The sequence below is a fragment of the Lissotriton vulgaris genome, chromosome 1_1 (assembly GCF_964263255.1).
Source record: "Lissotriton vulgaris chromosome 1_1, aLisVul1.2, whole genome shotgun sequence".
Classification (NCBI taxonomy): domain Eukaryota; kingdom Metazoa; phylum Chordata; class Amphibia; order Caudata; family Salamandridae; genus Lissotriton; species Lissotriton vulgaris.
In genome coordinates, this window is record NC_141685.1 from 2,109,562,633 (window position 1) to 2,109,583,001 (window position 20,369).

Sequence of the window (20,369 nt, forward strand, 5' to 3'; positions counted from 1 at the left end):
CCATTTCTCCAATGCTATTTTTTAAAAACACCAACAAAAGTCAAAAACCAGCTCTGGAAGAAGAAGAGATGTCTCTCATCAACTGCTCCAAGCACAATAATTAAAATGGGTGGGGGTCCTTCAATAGTTACAGTGGGAAATGTTATGAACCAATCAAATCTTTTTTTTGAGGTCACATGGGATCCGCTCACCAAGCTCTCATGAAGCACACACCCGATGCGACTTCGCAAAAATATATTTAAAAATAATATAATTTTATTAGAAGTAGAAATATATTATTTTTATGAATACCTTAGATAATCTTTTGCCCTAATATGTACATTAAAGACACGTACATATCATTTTAGAGCATACAAAATTTCACGGGAGTCGTGCACCCAGCGCGCCCAGCACGTATATGATGTCACGTGAGGCCTACCACCGCACAAACGTCGTCTACCGGAATACGCATGTGTCATGAATGCGCAGGAGCAGGGTACGCGGACCGGTCGCGCACACCACATAACATTGTACGTATATGACATAACTGAAAAAAAACACGCACTCGTCGCTCACTATACGCGGATCCTTCACGACTTTTCCAAAATAGCAGCTAGAATATGTGGACCTGCTGCGGTAGGTACGCTTTGGGTGCGCAACTCCCCAAAATATTTTGAAAAGAAAATTATATAAATATATTAAAATACAAAAAAAAAGAATTACAAATATTTCAGTTTAATTATTTTTGTTGGTGCAGTTTTCAGAAAAATTACAATGTTGTTTAATAAATAATATATTTATAAACAAACAGTTAAAAAAGTGTAGAAATTCAGTACTCAAAAATAGGTATACCTACTATTGCACTTCAAAATTAGCATTTAAAAACCTTTGAAATTCCCTGAAAAAACCATAGGTTTCAGAGACGTTATAGTTAGAAATTAGCATTTAAAAAACCTTTGAAATTCACTGAAAAAACCATAAGTTTCAGCGACGTTATAGTTAGGAATTAGCATTTAAAAACCTTTGAAATTCACTAATATAGTTAGCTGGACATTTCACTCGTACAAAAGCATAGAAATTCCTCTGTTATAGTTAGTTGGGCTAACTATAACTTGCGCGCCCGCAATGCACTGCTGATGATGTCACATATTACATCATTCATGACATGGTCAGTGACATCACTGATGACATCTCGGATGACATCACTAATGACATCATCAATGTGAGAATCTGATACACCTCATCACACACTAGTATAACATTTGATCACTCACTGTAAAATACATACAGAGTACCATATTTGAAAGCATTAACACACACATACCAGTTACTACATACGCACTTACTGGTTCCTAAGTCTACACACACAGCTGTCCATTCACCCACAGAATCACTTATACATGCAGTCACTGACACTATCAAATGTACTCATACACCTATATAGACATTGACACATCAGCAGTCATGCTAGTCAGTTATGCAGTGATGCTACTCAGTCATGAAAAGAAACAATCCCTTTTACATTTACTCACCTACACAATTCTACACACAACACCTGATTTTTACATACACATAGTAAATCATAGTTACTATGTTAAAAAATCACTATTACAATTATACACTCATTCATACAGTTACTCTCACAATCACTGAAGCTTACGTATACCTATTTATAAACACCAACTCTCATATACAATGCATTTTATTTTTCTACTTTATTGGAGATGTACTACTGACACATATATTCACTTATCAACACACAAATAAACACACTCAGACACCCAAACACCTGTTTCCATAAACACTCATTAACCCATATGCCTAGACAATCAACCACTCACACATCTATGCATAGTTACAACTCCCCTTCCCAACCACAGATACACTCGGTCTCCCTTACAAATACTCAGCCAACTAATCAATAACTAATATAGACACTCATGTAGTTAGTGACCAATTGATGCAGCAGGTTACACAACAACAGAGACAGTGATACACACATTCACATAGTTTGTTTACTAACCCATATATTTAGTGAGACACATTTAATTACTCACTTAAACAAGCAGTCAGACAGCTACTAAATACTCCATCCAGATAGTTATATATCCACTCAATCTTCAATACAGATTGGTATATATATAATAGATATTTAAATTTAAAACAAAACCACATTCACTGGATGATGTCATCAGTGATGTCATCAGTGATGCCATTTGGGATGTCATCAGTGATATCATCAGTGATGTCACTGACCATGTCATGAATGATGTAATATGTGACATCATCAGCAGTGCATTGCGGGCGCGCGAGTTATAGTTAGCACAACTAACTATAACAGAGGAATTTCTATGGTTTTGTACGAGTGAAATGTCCAGCTAACTATAACACTCATGAAACCTATGTTTTTTTCAGTGAAATTTAAAGGTTTTTTAGATTCTAATTCCTAACTATAACGTCTCTGAAACTTATGGTTTTTTCAGTGAATATATATTGTAGAATTCATAATTGCTGTGCACTTTCATATAGAAAGAGCAGCGTAGGATCCTCAATGGAGACGGGCTGTGTGTCTTTATTGACAAATCACGGTGGTGTGTGTCTGCATCTTTCTGTTTTTGATTGCTGTTCTCATTAATTGGGCATTGTTATTTGTTGAGCTCTCTATTTTATGATCCGCATATACTTGTAATATTTTTAGCAAATATATGCCCACGTCCTGTTGAGTAGTCGCCATAGTCTCTTATACTACTATTGTTTTCGTAGGCCATGCTCATCTTGATTTTTAATTAATTTATTCTCCCAGTCTTAAATAAACTATTTAATTTTCTCATTGGGAGACAATCTGCCTGATTCCTGTTTTAAGGTCTGTGTGCCCATCTTTTAATCAGAGTTCTCTTTATGTTTATTCGACTAATGTTTCTAGCGTTTTTTTCCATTTTTTATTGGTCTTAATTACGTCTTCCAAGTCCTTCACTAATGCTTTTTTCAGTTTTCCTTCATAGTTAGGAAAAGTCATAATGCACAAACCTCGGAAAATATATTCTTCTCCTGCGAAGACTCCTGTATTTACTGTTGCGGCGAGTGCGTCTTTGCTTTGAACCCGCGCCCGCCATTTTGTCCAACTGCTGGTGTTTTGGCTTGCCGGGACCTTTTCTCTCACACAAGTCAACTCAAATCACCACCAATGAGCCTATTGAAGCTCTGTTTATCCAAATTATGCCAGAATTGATATTTTTCTGTCTAAACTCTCACATGGACATTATGAATTAAGGTACCTGGTTGCCTAGCTTCAAACCTCAATACAGTATATGGCTATGGGCAACCTTTCTGCTTCTACCAGGTCCATGTTCATGTTTGCTCTCAGAATAATTTAATGTCCTCTACATGGATTATTCTTCTCTCTTTTGTCTCTAACTGAAGTTAATTTTGCTCTCTATGGGGAGAACAGCATCTGTACTCACACATCCACTGCCACTCCTTCACCTGTGCCGATAGAGGACTATAATCCCTTCAATATTCTTCTATTTGGCATGGAGGATTCTGACAGCGCGGGATGCCGAAACTGAGCTGAGGGAGTACCGGACAGCTACCGCTACTGCTGTGAGGGCATCAATGCCAGCACCATCACGGTGAGGACAAAGGCACTGTGTTTTCTTCCTTGTGGTGAGGAGAACGGCCCACGGGACCACAACTCCCAGGAATCCCGGCTTTGTCGCCCGCGCTGACGTGGGGCAGCATGCCAGGAGGCGCAATAAAATCCCCTCCATCCTCCCGCAGCGCGAGATGCGGGCGGGCCATGCCCGGGCAAAGCCCAGGCCAAGGGCGGGGACGTCTGCGCCCGTCAGAGCCCAGAGGAGGCCAGGCCGGGCTATCCCTCCTTTCAATGCAATTTCAAGCACATCAAGGTGAGCCAAAAACTATTGTATTTGTTACTACTACAAGTGCTGCTAAATACATAGATATGGGCAAACGCAATGGAGTATTAAGCTTAAACCTCTCACCACAACAAGTATCAATAGCAAGTTGGAGATAGCAGTCAATATAGTCGCTAATGAAATAGAATTAACTGAGAGGCGCTTGTCATTGGTTTTAGCGGCACCACCATGCAGCCTCATTGTCAGGGAAGCCTCAGAAGACAATGCTGATAATTTAATGGCACTCAATACACAGACCGCAATGCCCAGTACCCAGCCACCAACAAGATCTAGTGAATGTAATAATGAGGATGTATTGATGGCACCCTGTAACGGCGCCTTGGATGGTGTTGTCCTTCCCAAAACAACATCAACAGGTGCAAAACAGAAAAGGAAGCACACTAAACCTATTGTCTCCAAGAGGAAACAACCTCCCTGTGTAACCCATTCCCGCACTGCTATCAGTGCATGGATCCAGGGTTCTGCAAACGCCTGCAACAGCGCAGTGGCTGATTTAATAGCAGAGCCAACACAAACTAAGGTAACAGCTTGCTCCACCAGCACACAAACTGACGCCGCTGCAACCTTTTCAACCAGCTGCGGACTGGTTGAGGTCTCAATCAATTCCATTGTGGACACTGTATGTGAACTCTTTAAAGACATCGTGGATAAGAACTTTTCTGCTCTTTGGTGATGATTAGATCATTTAGAGACACAGTCAGACAAGTCAAATTCCCACATAATCCACCCTAAAGCTATCTCACAACATGGGTTAAATTCTAGTCTTGTCGGTGTATCGACCTGTGGTCAGCAATCACAGACACCAAACACATCAGCTACCACCTCTTCAGAAACTTGTATCACATGCCACAAAGTTAAGGAATGTTTTTCATCTAAATCTATCACTATCCACGGTGGCCAACTTAGTACAGGGCTAATGAGCTGCCCACCTGTTATCCCATTATGTGGCCCATCAGCCCCACATAATGCCCGAGTAAGCACTGCAGAGCGAGTAAATTCGGGGAGTTCGAGGGATAGCCCATATAGCATGCATAATATACAAAGTGGTGGAGTCTACTGTTGCCTGAGTATGGAAATGGCAGAAGGCAGTAGGGAAGTTCTCAGTCTGCCCCCGGAAGCTTGCCCATATGTATTGGTCTTAGCTGGGGTACCTCCACTCAGAAACGACCAGACAGAATCTTGGGTCCAGTTGCGCAGTAACTGTGCTGACTGGCTTGGAAAACACAGATGGCTACGGGCAGCAAACATTACTGATATTATCATGGTACGGAGGATAGGGTGGGTTGGTATCTCCCCAAAGAACATCAGGGGTGACTGCATAGTCATCAATTTTAGAAAACCAGCACTGGTAAAAACATTATTATTAACCATGAAGGAGCCCAATACAGTGAATCCCACCCTTATTTGGTAATTGTCTGTGGGTTATTTCTACAAGCCAGTGCCAGGGACAGTAATTCATGAGGCCCCCCCATTGACTATGCTTTATAGGTTTTCTACCCTGTCCGGCCTTGATAACCAGGATAGACTGGCACCTTCATCATTATCTGACATGATTATTCCCTCACCAACCATGCCCGTATGTCCAGGCCAAGATCCCCAACCAATTGTTGAGAACAAACTTAATTTAAATATTTTGAGTTGGAATATTGTTGGCTTGGCCTCTAAAATCGAATTATATGAATGGGCAAAAACAGTTCAAGCATATGACATTCTTATGTTGCAAGAAACCTGGGCAACACGGGAATAACTTCAAGAAGGGTTCGAATGTTATAATATAATTGCCCCTATCCCTAAAATCGGCCGCCCATCATGCAGTCTTTCTATTTGGAGCAAAGTCTCGGCAGGTGGCCGCATCAGGGCCCTAAAAACTGACAATGACAACTTTCAGGCGTTAATTTATACTCGGGCGTTTGCAACTGTTTTATTAATTTTTATAATAATGATTTTCATACTATCCCAAATGTGAATTTCACAAATGTGTTTAATTTTATTTTAAATTGTACAAAGGCAAAGGTTGTTTGATAAGCTAGCTGGCATTTGTCTAGATGGTGATTTTAATGTCAGGATTTCAAGCAATAACATACTAGACAGGGAACCACCATAGATAAATGCCCGTGTATTAGGGGGGCAGAATTATTGGTCCATTTGTCCATTTACAATTTAATAAATCTAATGGAAATTGCGGCTGTATCCCCTAAAGATAAGTCATACCGTACCAACATATAGAGGGCGAGGTTGCGCCTCCACTATTGACTATGTGTTTATATCTGCCCCAGTGGAAGATTGTTTATTAAGGGCTGAGGTCATACCAACCTTCTTGGGCGATCACAATCTTATTGCCACAATATTAAGAGTCGCTCCTAGGCCAAGACTTTTGAAAGAATGCCGGGCTAGTAACCTAATGCACTCTACCGACAATCTAAGATTGGCCTGGCGAGCTGTTGATAATAATGACCTATTTCCTAGAATGATAAAAACTCATCCAACACTCATTGACAGTTGTTTGTCACCAGGTGATCATAACCCTGTGGTAATTGAAGCCTTTGTCCAACTATGTAGGGGCATTAAACAAATGTTATCTAGACCAATAACTGAGTCCAATTAAGGTCCACACTGGTTCAATAGTGATTGCTCTAGAGCTAATAGAGATCTTCGCGAGGCCCTTGCGATGAATCCGAGGGACCCGGTACTTGTAAAATCCCAGAGAAATCAATATGCGTGTATTATGTAACAACGGAAAGACGTGGTCTTAAAAGAGAGATGGGATAGCCTTGCGTGTGCTGCTAAACTTAATAATGGGAATGGCTTTTGGTTAGCAGTGAAGGATATAAGAACTGCAGGCCTCACATTAACCTCCATAAGTTGTACAATTTCCAGTGAAGCGTGGGTATCCCATTTTCCAAAGATCTATCAAGCCACATCAAGGAATGAGGAACTATATGACTATCGAAGACCTTCTAAGATCGAGATATCTGTATCAGAAGTTGAGGATGCTATACACCAAAGCTTGGGCAATAAAACCCCTGGCCCGACGGGCTACCGATAGATCCTATCAAACACAATCCTGATTTCTGGGCACCCCTCCTACTGAATGTTTTTAATAATTTAAGTGTTGCTTCAATGACCTGCACATGGTCTACCAGTTTTATTGTCCCTATTTTTAAAAAAGGCGATTGTTCCAACCCTAGCTGCTACAGACCGATCTCCCTGATTGATAATACATTAAAAATACTTGGGAGAATCCTGTTTAATAAGATTAGGTCCTGGGCCGAGGATGAACATATTTTAAATTCCTGCCAGTTTAGGTTTCAGAAGCAAAATAGGCACTGTAGAACAGTGCCTAAACCTCAACTTGATCATATGGGTAAATATACCATAGCACGGAAATCCCCTATTTATTTCGCCTTTATGGACCTTACTTCAGCTTTTGATTTTGTTAACAGGTCACACCTTTGGTCTATTCTTTTAAAATATGGGTTGGACGAAATTTTAGTTAATTTTTTGGCGTTCCTACATAGGGACTTAAAGGCCCGGGTGTGGATTGGCAAAGGCGGTGAGGTCACACAGGATATCACTATAGGCAGAGGGATCAGGCAGGGGTGCGTATTGGCCCCACTTTTATTTATTTTATATATGAACGATCTGCATGATTCCCTGACTAAGCTCACTAATGATGTTCCTATTATCAATGGTAATATCCTACCTGCCTTATTATATGCCTATGATGCTATGATGCGGTCTTGATGGGCTGCACACCAAATGCACTGCACACTTTAATACATGGCTTTGTTGATTTTATGGCTACCTTAGATCTCCGTACAAATTTTAACAATGAATGATTTATTAATTTGTTGATTAATTAAAACCATTACAACAAAGAGCAGAAATAAATACAAACACAACACATTACCTAATTAAATATTCCAGGATACAATGCATAAAGTTGACCACAATCAATTAACTTTTTCCAGTTCGAGGTAATTTAAAATTATTATTTTATTTTTAAAATAGTCTATAGGGCTGGGCATTTTTCAGGGATAAAGTGCACGTATGTCATTCGATAAAAATAATAAACATAATAAATAGAACATTATCTAACAAGTAGTACTCTGAAAACAAACAATTAGTACATTAAAAAGAGCCATAGAATAAATTCGTCATCACCTTAAAAACAGCAACATCCTCATTTCACAGCCGTAACAAATTTAACATATACTTTGGGTGTCAACCTTACATAATTTCATTTCCACTGTAAGCATAAGTTTTACAAATTGGTGTTTTATATGGACGTTGACACCGCTTAAGCAAAATATTAATGCCGATCTACAAGTCCAAGGTTTTAAAAGTGTTTTCCGTTCCTTCATCATTTTTGGGCATAGTGTTACCATATGCAGCAAGGTTTCATCATATTGCCCACATAGCCGACAAATATTTGATGCCATTTGGACTTCCATTTGGGGGTTCCATCTTTGGTTGGATATATTCCAAACCTTAATAACATAATTTTGTACTTAATTAAGGGTTTTTGATGAAAAAGTAAATAGGGTTGAACCATCATTTTGTCGAAGCAATTGGCAATGGACCAAAAGTGTTTTTTTTCCCCAATTCATATTTATCCAACACTTCTGACAGCAAGGCAACGGTTGAATTAACTAATTTTTTATAAACCATTTTACTCCTTGTTTCATCTCCCAATTTGGGACATTCGAATTTTAGGAGACACTCGGCTAAATAATCCTGCCAACTTCTAGAATATTCGCTGGTCGAAATCTCGCTCTAACACATATTGGCCAATGTGCCCTCCTCGGCTCGAGATAATGCCAATAGTGTTTTAACAAATGCAGCTTTACGCACCAAGAGCTGATGCCGTAAGCCAAATTCCAATCTTAAATTGGCACGTGATATCTGCCTAGGAATCCTAAAGACTGATTTATTTGTCCTTGCAACTATGACCTCCAATACTTTCACGTGTCTACCGTTAAAAATAATGGACCCATAGTCCAGGGAGCAAATAAGTTTTGCTTTCATGACTTTAAGTAGGTGGTCATAATTGGGGCATACTAATTTATCTCTTAATTTACGAAATGCGAAAGCAAGTGAGGTACCTTTAGCCTCTAAGTTATTGAAATGCTGTCTAAATGATAGTCGATCATCAAATGTAATTCCCAAATATTTATACGTTTTTACACAGTCAACAGACAAACCATTGATATTCAATTCCTTTACTCCAAGTTTGCCTTTCCCTATTAACATTATTTTTGTTTTTTTTATATTAATTGTTAAACCATTTTGGGTTACATATATAATAAAAGAATGTATTAATCTTTTTAGTCCTATAATAGTTTGGCTAAGTAAAATAGTATCATCGGCATACTGTAAGTATTTGATTTCTTTACCCATTACAGAAGGGGAATGTGAATTTACATCATTAAAATGGGTTGGGAGATAAGACATAAATAAATTAAAAAGACAAGGAGCGAGCACATATCCTTGTTTTAAGCCAAGATTTGTTTCGAGGCGGCGGGTAGTATGTCTACCATCGCCAATTTTGACCCGCACCCAGGTATTTGAGTACAATAATTTAATCATTTTTATAGGAGTTTCTGATATACCCCAATTCATTAGCTTTTTCCAAAGAATATTTCTGGGTACAGAATCAAACGCGGCTTTTAAATCAATAAAACAAATGTACAATTTTTGTTTCCTACATATGGCTCTTTCTCCTAGTAAAGACAATAAAATCAAATTGGTAAGAGTCGATTCTCCCTTCCTAAATCCTGTTTGAAAGATTGGGATCAATTCTTCTCTTTCCGCCCAAGACTCCAACTCCTCTAACAGACTACTTGCGAATATTTTAGCATCTACGTCTGTGAGGGTAATTATTCAATAATTTGCAGGGTTCTCCTGGGGCCCGCTTTTGTAGATCGGCTGTATTATTCTTTCCCTCCATGAATCCGGGATACAGCCTGTCTTAAGAATTTCATTGAAGAGGGTCGTTAATAACTCTGGCCAATACTCAATTTTAGCTTTAAAAATAGAGTTCGGCATTCCATTAGGGCCTGGTGCTCCATTTTATCTAATTTTAAATAAAACTTTTTTAACTTTGTCTACCGACCATAGCTTAGTATTCGTAGAGCCTGGTGTATCCCTTGTGCCAAGAGGGTCGCACCCTTCACCTGACTCCAATTTACATTTGGGGTCAGGACATTCAAGCTCCTCTATCAGTTGGCTTCGGGAAGTTAATTTATTATTAAAAAAATGTATCCAGCTTAATTCATCTATATTGGTACTTGTATTTCTAAAATTTCCATTTTCTAAGTTATTAATTATACTCCAAAACATTCTTAGATCCTTAGATTTACATGTGTAATGGAGTTTGGCCCAAGTCTCTTCATAATACAATTGTTTAGCCCTCCAGATTTCATTCTTATAACCCCTCTTTAGATTTCTGATTTTAAGCGACATTAAAAAGTATTGCTTTTTTATACACTGATCTTATTGTTTTGTTGAGAGGCCGTTTCAAATATAATAAGTGGTGGGAAAACCAACCTGGGTTCCTAGGATTCAAAATTACACCCCCAGATGGCTCCCTATTGGGTAATGTATTCAATAGGGAGCCACATAAGGTGGGCCATAGGGCAATCATTGGGGTTCCATCAGAGTATTTGACCTGCGCATCAAGGATTAGAAGAGACAGAAAGTCTATGATATCTTTCTCTGTTTTCTCATTCCATATTAACCTTTTCAAATTAAAAGCGACCGGGCCGTTCCTAATATTTTAGTCTCTGGTAAATACTCGAAGGGTAAATTGATCGCAATAACTCGCGGATTATGGTCGCTCTCAATCCTTGTCACACCTTCATAACTTTGAACTTGTTCTGAGAGTTTATCTGACAATATGGTATAGTCAATTATAGAAAGACAGTCAGCTTTATTAAATGTTGGAAAGTGCTCTCTATCATATAACATCGTTAAATTGTATTTAATAAATTCACAATTAGACCATTGGGATAAAAGATCTGAATGGGTTTCCAGTTTTTTATACGATAAAAGATGAGTGTTAAAATCTCCCGAAATGATCATCTGAGCATCCCTATGATCATAATATAGCACTTTCACCATTTCCCATAACTGAATACGTTAAAGTGATCGCACCTTTTTTTTCGAACTTAAATAAACATTTAAAATGATCAACGATTGACTGGCTATTAATTTAACACATAGAATCCATTTGACTTGAAGGTCTGTTTCATAGTGTTCAACATTAAGGCTTAAAGAAACATAAATTGAGAGTCCCCCACTTGGTCAACCATATGCAGCGTCCCTGCATGCTGCATTCAAATATTCGTAATAGCCGATCAGCGGAGTGCTGGCCAAACTCCACGTTTCTTGAAAAAGTAACAAATCAAACAATTTTATAAAACCTACAACATTTACATCTTCTACAAGTGTATTAAAACCATTTGTATTCCAAGAGCAAATTCTAACTGCTGTTGGTGCATTGTATGAAGTACCCCAACATCAATCAGTCTTTGCTGAATTTTTGCTAGATAGAATAGCCGGGAGCCAACTCCAATCATCCGCTGCTGCATGAACCCCTTTTAGTTCCTCACACACTCGTAACCCTGGCTGACAGCTTTTGATTTTAATGCCACCTAGCCTATTTAGGGCTGAAGATGGACCTGAGCGCCTTTCAATACTCTAAATTGATTAACATCGGTTTGTTTTGGAGTCTCCTTCACTATGGGTATTAGTGGGGTCGAATATTGCAGACCGTGGAGTCTCCATACTTTAATCCCCAACTTTCAAAGTTGTTAGAATTCGCTAATATTTTCTTTACAATATCATCCGTTAACCACGTCGAGATGGTTGTCTCCCTATTACCACCATCTATCTTAAACTCTACAGAATCCAGGTCCTCGGTTGCAACATCCTTAAGATCAGGAGTTGCTTTTAGTAATTTCAGAATGTTCCCTCTATTCAAAATATCATGTGAACCGCGGGTCGAGTATTGGGGCAGAAAACCACTTTTCGATTTTCAACCTGCAGTTTGGGGGATTCAATATTACTCCTAGGCCCTGGACCGGATCGATCAGTATTACTCCTAAACCCTGAATACGATCAATCCATATTCCCAGCAGTCACCAACAGGGGATTATCCGGCGATTTAAATGATCAGGCTGTTCTGGCTTAGATTGAGCCAGAATACTGGGACCCTCGACCTGTTCATTCTTGTTAGGATGCAAAGGGGAGGGATTTACTAATTTTCCATGAGGCAGCTTCTGGTCTTGTACACAGGGCTGTGCTCCCTGACTAATTTGATCCTTATGCGTAAGGGAAGGGTTTACAATTGTATCAATGGCCACATATTGCTCTCCTTTTGAGACTACTCCATCATTTATAGACCAAATGGACCCTGTTTCTTTTGGATAGGTGTGCATATTATTATTAGACCCTATTAATTCTTGAACTGGGATAATCTGATTCTGGAAAAAGTTTTCAGTAAACTGATAAGAGTGTGAGACTTGCATTGGCATATCTTGCCCTACCTGGTTCTCTCGGATGGGCAGTTTCTGGATTTTAGTCCCCACATTAAGAATAGGCTCTTCCTTTGGCCCTTCACTTCCAGCTTTACTGCATGGCTTAACCTTTTTATTGGCTTGAGGTGCAGTTGAAGGTCTAAAAATTGGGAAGAGAGCCACGGGACCAGAATTCAAGTTTAATGGGCCGCTATTGTTTGCTACCCCGGTAACAATTTTTTTATCCCGGGCTGCCTTGTTATGTGCTTTTCTCAATCTTTTTCTCGCCCTTTTTGATAAAACTTCAGGTACTCCTGTTACTTCAGTGGCCAAAGTTACTATTGAGCTACTCTTATTTGACTCCCGAATTATCTTTAATTTAGGGGAGTGTGATGCCTCTAAAGGTGCATTTGTATTACCAGCTACTGGTCGGGGGCCACACTTTTAATACTAGCCGTCCACGGGGGAGAAAGTTTTAGGACCAGAGGATTTTTTTTTATAGTTCCAGTATTTCTTAAGTCTTTTCTCCTCCCATCTTCCCTACCGGATAATAGTTTTACTCCGTGGACCATAGAACCAACAATTGATGTCAGGTCAGAGATTTTATCAATCAATTGAGCACACGTGCAGGATATTAACTGATTTTCTTTATCAGCTTGAACTTTAGAAATCAAATTAGTTAGTTGAAGAAGCTTCGCGTCAATTCCTACAACGTGTGTCGCTAGAGTATTTAGAATATCTACCTGAATGTCTAACTTTTCAGAGTGGAAATTAAGAGCTTTTGTTATAGAATCCATTGTATTAAGTAAACAATCCCATACTCCATGCTCAGAATTACTAACGTTATTTTCCAAGGTGTCTTGTTTTACCTGAAAATTTCCATGAAACTTTGTTAGAAAAGATAAATCTGCGGAGTTAAAGGAATTACAATGCTGATTAATATCCAACTTAACATTATTGCTCCTACTAGCCACACATGGAATCAATACAGACTTATTGATACAAAAGCTATTTTTCAAAATTATACTGGATTTATCCAGATTAATAGGACGAGCCTCCCCAGTTAGGGAAAGATGATCAATCGGGCTTAATACTAAATCATCACCGCCACCCTTAATAAGTGGCTTACACACATTATAATCAGCCTCTACGGCCACATCACTGACATTATGATTCGAACCTGAGGAGATTTCAATTACCGAGCATAAAATAGTTCCACTCTCTATAGATCTTTTGTTCGACTCTTCCGTTCCTAAATTTCGTTGATTCTCCACCACAATTAGATCATTGGCCTGATCGGTTGGCTGATCCACGGTATTGTGACGGTGAATTTGTGGCTGCGCCTGCAGCCTTCCGGTGTACACTGGTAAATTTTCCGACGGGTTAAGCGCTGGGTCTTGTGTGTCTTTAACCAGCTTTGGAAGCTTTTCCTTAGGGCTACTCATTTCCAACGCCTTAATTTGACCCGAAATAGTTTTAGGATCTTTAAATGGAGATGAATGGCCAACGATTAGGTTCGAAACCAAAGAGACCGGCTAATCGCGGGGCCTTGGTAAAGACAAGGCAGATTTAGGGTCAAGGTCTTCCCCCAGTTGAGCACTATTTAAACCCGGTGACGATACACGAGAAGTAAATGAAGATGATCTACAATCAACGCCTGAGTTGCCATTATCCTTCTTAATTTGAGTTCTATTTTGCTTTTGGGTATGGTACTTAAAAAAGTAACTCTTAATCGACGGTTGAGCGTCGACGTTGGAAATCTTCTGAATCTTCCCAGGGACAACGGGGGATAAAGGTGATACACTTATCTCAGTTGATTCAGTCAAGCAGTCCCTTGATGTAATAGCCCCCTCATTTTTTCCATCTGATTTTGACTGTGCCCCTGCTTTGGTTGAAGCATCCAGTCTCTGACGCTGTTTTAACTTCGGCGGAGCACCGCGTTGGAGACCTGATCTCATCGTTAACCAGCACCTTGATGTAACTTCAGTAAGTTTTAATTATGTAATAAGTGATGATTAAGTTATGATTAAGGATAAAGGGGTTAAGGGATCCTCACGCCTCCCAAACAGGTCCCGTTATTCCTTTGTTTCTCTTTGATGGTCTTTTGCCCCCTCTTATACATCGAGGGTTGCCTTTCACCACCACCGTTGTGCCCGCCTCAAGCTACACCAAGAAAATAGGCCTCAATAACAGAGACACAGCTCCTCACCACTGCAGCTCACCTCCCAGGCCTCCCAGGCCTGTCTGCCCCAAGTCCTGCGCCAAGCCAAGCCGAGCTCCGAGCTCCGATCTCCGAAGACACCGCAAGCCGCCAAGACCTCCAGCCGCAGAGATAGAATGGCGGGGGAGGTGCAATGACGGAATGCGGAAACGCGGCGGTGGCAATCAAGCACACGATCAGCGGCAGCAGCCGTCAGGGAAAAGCCGGAAAAGACCGCAGCAGCGAAAGCGGTAATGGCAGCTGTGGCGGGGGGGATCGTCAATCGACATGGCAGCAACACAGCAACACAGGATCACACTGGCTTGCAGCACGGCCCAGCTACGATACGTGGCTCCACCTCTTCCGGTGTTCCAAATTTTAACAAATCTTATTTAATGGCTTGTGGTCCAAAAAAGCACCTTGTTAAATCAATCACCATAGGCAACAAATGTTTACAACGCACTTGCACTTTCCCATACCTGGGTCTGGTATTTGCAGCCAATGGCTCCTGGACTACTCACGTGGCACACGGCAGGGGAAAATTCGCTAAAGCAATTAATTCGGTATTGTCACTACCCCAACCGAAAAAAGTTGAGGTGGTACTACTCATCACAACATTTTTTAAATTACAATGTATCCCTGTTGCAACCTATGGGGTAGAAGTTTGGGGCTTCACGGGTTGCAGTTGCATTCAGGGTCAGGAAAATAGATTCTGCAGCAAATTGCTGGGGTCCCCGATCTCCGCATCACAGTACATCTGCCACGGAGAATTCAAATTGTCATATATTGAGGATTTTATTAGGGCCTGGCCCATCATATTTTGGCTTAAAATTTGGCAGAACCCAGCAGCAATACTTACAAGAAATATAATCTCTGATTGCCTTCAATGTGAAAAGGGGATGGACATACCGTGGCTCTTTTCCATACATGAAAGTCTGATCAGTGTAAACCTCGAACATATTTTCTTCCAATTAATATGGGCGATGTAAGCAAAAAATCGCTTCAGGTGGCGTTATATAATAAATAGATCAAGGCAAGATATGATAAAGAGCTCCTGAAACCCTTAGTAGTACGTGTCTCTAGAAAATGTACAATTGTTGCCATCCCATCTGCCATCTTGTTATCTTTTGAAGAATATTGGCTGCTGGGAAAGAGGATTGTTGTTTCGTCTAAGAGCGGGTACTATGAACTATATGCTCTGTTTTACCCTAGGGTTTAATTCCAAGCTTGATCAAATGGTATGCCCATGTGATAACCATAGCAAACAAACAATGCCACATTTTCTATTTTTCTGTAATTTTTATCAAATGTACACGAATTGTGTTTGATTCCTTTTTTTAAGAAAACTGCTATTATTGATCGCAAAACAGATTACACAGAAATTCTTAAATTAGAAGAGGATGCTCTTTTTTTTGGGGAAATTCCTTCCTGAAAGGGGCAGTTCGCTCATGCACTTCTAAGAGCACTAAATGAAGGTTGATTTTTATGCTTGCACATCACATGTTATTTCCTTTTTGCTACCACACGAAACAGGTATTTTGTAAAAAACACATGTCATTAACTGCACTTTAGAGCTATATTTTAGTGCTATTTTGTATCAATAAGCATGTTTTTTATGGGTATTGTTTTGTATGAGGTCGCTGTTTTTTATATCTATATTATGTATTTTAATATCGAACTATTTGACCTGTGCTTTTATGGATACATCTTTGAATCCGAATAAAGTTGAATTGAATTGAATTGAGTAATTCTACTTCTCCCTCTTTGGGAACTGTGGTACCAGCATCAAATATACCAATTTCAAGCACCAAGCTTGAATCTAAACCGACTACCTCCACTTTACTTGTAGCTGGCACATGCATGAAAAAAGATCCCCCCTCCCCACTGAGCTCAATGGATTTGCTCCTTGAGGAGATTCGAGCCCTTCTACCATATATGGGGGAGACTAATAAGTAGCTTCACAATATAGATGATAAATGTGTATGCATGGAAAATAAAATGGCACAACTGGAACTTCATGTAGACTCTTTTCAAACCGTGGCGGTCAATGTTCCTCATATGCAATTGGAAATTGCTCATCTTAAGAAACTAGTGGAAAATCTTGAAAACCGTAACAAGCATAATAATCTAAGCATTTATGGTTTAGCAGAGGGTTCGGAGGGTCCTGATCCTATCGCATTTTTGAAGTCTTGTCTTCCAAAGATTCTTCGTCTTCCACCCACTCCAACTATGAACATTCAAAGAGCTCATCAACTGGGTCATGAGCCACGTGACTTGACTTCATCTGTCAACCCAAGAGGAGTTATCATCTATTTTTTAGACTGTGGAGATCAGTTGTAAGTAATTCAAACAGCTAAACTTAAAGGTCAGATGACTTGGCAGGCCTCCATTCTTCTACTCCCAAGATTATGCGAAAGAAACAGCAGATAGAAGGAAGAGGTTTTTAGGTATAAGACCTGCCCTCCTTAACCTGAATCCTCGTTTTGGTCTCTTTCATCCCTGTTTGTTTAAAGTGACTCATAAAAACATGCCTATGACTTTTGAGGATCCTGCGATGTTACAACAGTTTCTGGTTACTTGCAGGGAAGAGGAGATGAATGTGACCAGGCCTCCACACATCTGATCTTGATGTCATATATTAATGTTGTTCGCTATGCTATGGTTTGTCATGCGTATATATTGTGAATGTGGTCATTCACTGTTATTCACTTATCTTGTTTTGCCTTCCTTTTTGTTAGGTGCAGTCCCTGTATTTGATCATTTTACCATTTTTGCTGTCATATTTTACTGTTGCTTTTTACTTACCTTTTGTTTTGATATAATATATATTGTGAGCAATATCATCTACTGTTACTTATTTATCTTGTCTTTTCTCTTATTAGGTGCAGTCTTCGTACTTGAACATTTTACTTTCATGTAGCTGGTGTGCCCTCCCCTCCCAGTCTGCTGTGGGTTTTCTGATCGGTAGTATCACCTTCCTTATGTGGGGTCACCACCCCAATTCCATCCCTGTATTTTTTGGTATGTCATTATCTTCCTTACTTATATGGTACATCTTTTTCTTGTTCTTTGTTTTATCTGTGCTCTCCTTTCTTTCCTCTTTCTATTATTTCTCTGACAATCAGTGTTTATTTTTCTGTCACTTTAATTTCTTTCCTATCTTGTACGCAATTATCTTCTTGTACTTATTCTTATACTGATTCTTCATTCTCTCTTTATTCTCAACCATGAACTGTTATTTATATACCGTTCAATCCTGTGCATTTATTGCAAGTGTTTCTTTATTAGTTCTCTTGAATTCATAATTTTGATATGTTTCAACCACTATCGCTCTTTATCTCACAAGTATATTCATGTTATTATAATATAGATAACTTTAAGACTTCTTTCATGGAATGTTAAGGCTCTGGGATCTCATATAAAGCGTCAGAGAGTTTTGGCACATCTTTCTCACTTGAAATGTGATATAGCTTTACTGCAGGAAATTCACATTATGGACAAAGAAATATCTAAACTTAAATGGCATTTGGTTGGTCATATTTTTTTCCTCATCTGGCACTGGAAAAGATAATGGTGTTGCTATCTTATGTCATTACCATATGTCATAACCAGTTGGATGTGCAAGTTATCACACAAGACTCTGATTCGTTTGGTAGATGGGTTTCTATCTTTTTGTTGGTCAATAAAATACCCATGACCATTTTTATCCTTTATGCACCCACTTCTCCAGATAACAACTTTTGGCCTGATATGTTATCTACTTTGATGTCTTACAAGGGTGATTATTTAATGGTAGGTGGTACTGCAACATGGTCTTTGATCCAATCATTGACTGAAATTCAAAATCAAAACTATCTTTAGTAGATGCCTGGAGATTATGTAACCCTACACTTTTAGAATACACATTTTTCTCCCCAGTGCATCTTTACCGATCTCTTCTGGATTATCTATTCCTCTCTAAATCTCTCACACAACATATTACAAACTCAAGTATAGGATCCATATTAATTTCGGGCCATGCTTCATTCATTCTGGATCTGGATCTCTTTCCACCGACTTAAGGGGTTAGAATATTTATTAATTCTCTTTTATTGGACCCCAACTTCACTCAAAGCTTTACATCTTTTGCTAATACTTTCTTTCATGAAAACGAGAACCCAACGATGTCTCCTCAAATAATATGGGACACATTCAAAGTGGCCTCTAGGGACTTCATCGTCTCTTTTGTGCCTTGTAAAAGGAAAGCATCTTTTAATCAATTTAAATCACTTACAGTTCATATCAAACAATTAGAAAAAGCGAATCTTCAAGGTACTTCTAAAACATGTTTAGAGAAGCTTGTTAAATCTAAATTCACCTTTAATAAGTTATCCACGGAGAATGCTAATTTGTTTTTACTTAAAGCCTCTGCTAAATACTATGGTGGTCAAAATAAAGCTGGGAAGTTGCTAGCAAATGAACTTAAAGTTAAAAAAGATTGCACTAAGATTGAGTCTATCCTTAATACTTCCAATGATATGGTTTATAAAAATGAAGAAATTTAAAGAAATGTACCCAGATTTTTCTAAATCGTTATATTCAGGATTTTTCCATATGTCAAGAAGATATTCTTCATTATTTATCCTTGATTACTCCTCCTTCTCACCCAAATATTGATTGTTCATCTCTAGATGATGAGATTCAATTTCAAATGCAAAAACCACAGTTGATGGACAGATCTGGGCCTAAATTCATTGTTTTTTTGCACTCCACACCACCCCAGTTCAGACATGGCCATATGCAAATCAGTCTGACCCTGTGCCTCATGAGAACAGTCCAGCCCGAACTGCCGATGGATTTGGGTCCAGATCTCTGTACTGGGGTGAATGTATGACATTGTTCTGCATTCTGTCCATCAACTGTGGTTTTTGCATTTGTCACCCCGAGTGGGATGGGTATGCTCAGACGTGAGTCCCATGTACTCCACACCACAGGATTCAAGCAAACCGGGCTGAAGACGGCTGGAATGCCAGAAACCAGTCCTCGGAAGCTTGTTTCCGGTCCATGGAAGGCATGGCTTGGCAGTTCGGCTGGACTGTTCCCATGAGGCACAGGGTCAGACTGATTTGCACATGACCATGTCTGAACTGGGGTGGTGTGGAGTGCAAACGATGGATTTAGGCCCAGATATCTGTACTGGGGTGAATGTATGACATTGTTCTGCATTCTGTCCATCAACTGTGTTTTTTGCATTTGTCACCCCGAGTGGGATGGGTATGCTCAGACGTGAGTCCCATGCTTTCCACACCACTGAATTCAAGCATGCCGGGCTGAAGACGGCTGGAATGCCAGAAAACGGTCCTCGGAAGCTTGTTTCCGGTCCAGGAAACGTATGGCTTGGCAGTTCGGGCTGGACTGTTCCCATGAGGCACAGGGTCAGACTGATTTGCATATGGCCATATCTGAACTGGGGTGGTGTGCAGTGCAAAAAAACGATGGATTTAGGCCCAGATCTCTGTACTGGGGTGAATGTATGACATTTTTCTGCATTCTGTCCATCAACTGTGGTTTTTGCATTTATCACCCCGAGTGGGATGGGTATGCTCAGACGTGAGTCCCATGCTCTCCACACCACTGGATTTAAGCAAGCCGGGCTGAAGATGGGTGAAATGCCAGAAACCAGTCCTCGGAAGCTTGTTTCCGGTCCAGGGAAGGCATGGCTTGGCAGTTCGGGCTGGACTGTTCCCATGAGGCACA

The 20,369-nt window shown here is 39.7% G+C and overlaps 1 protein-coding gene across 2 annotated transcripts in view; it reads left to right on the plus strand.

The window, feature by feature from the left end:
* The window catches only part of CRACR2A (calcium release activated channel regulator 2A), a 930,414-nt gene that overhangs the window by 246,736 nt on the left and 663,309 nt on the right, over positions 1 to 20,369 (plus strand). Inside the window, exon 2 of one of the 2 annotated variants that reach the window (XM_086921478.1) lies at positions 17,516 to 17,654. The exons of the other annotated variant lie outside the window; for it this stretch is intronic. The gene's annotated coding sequence lies outside the window, so the exon portion shown is untranslated. The remainder of the gene's footprint in view (positions 1 to 17,515; positions 17,655 to 20,369) is intronic. 2 annotated transcript variants of the gene reach the window in all.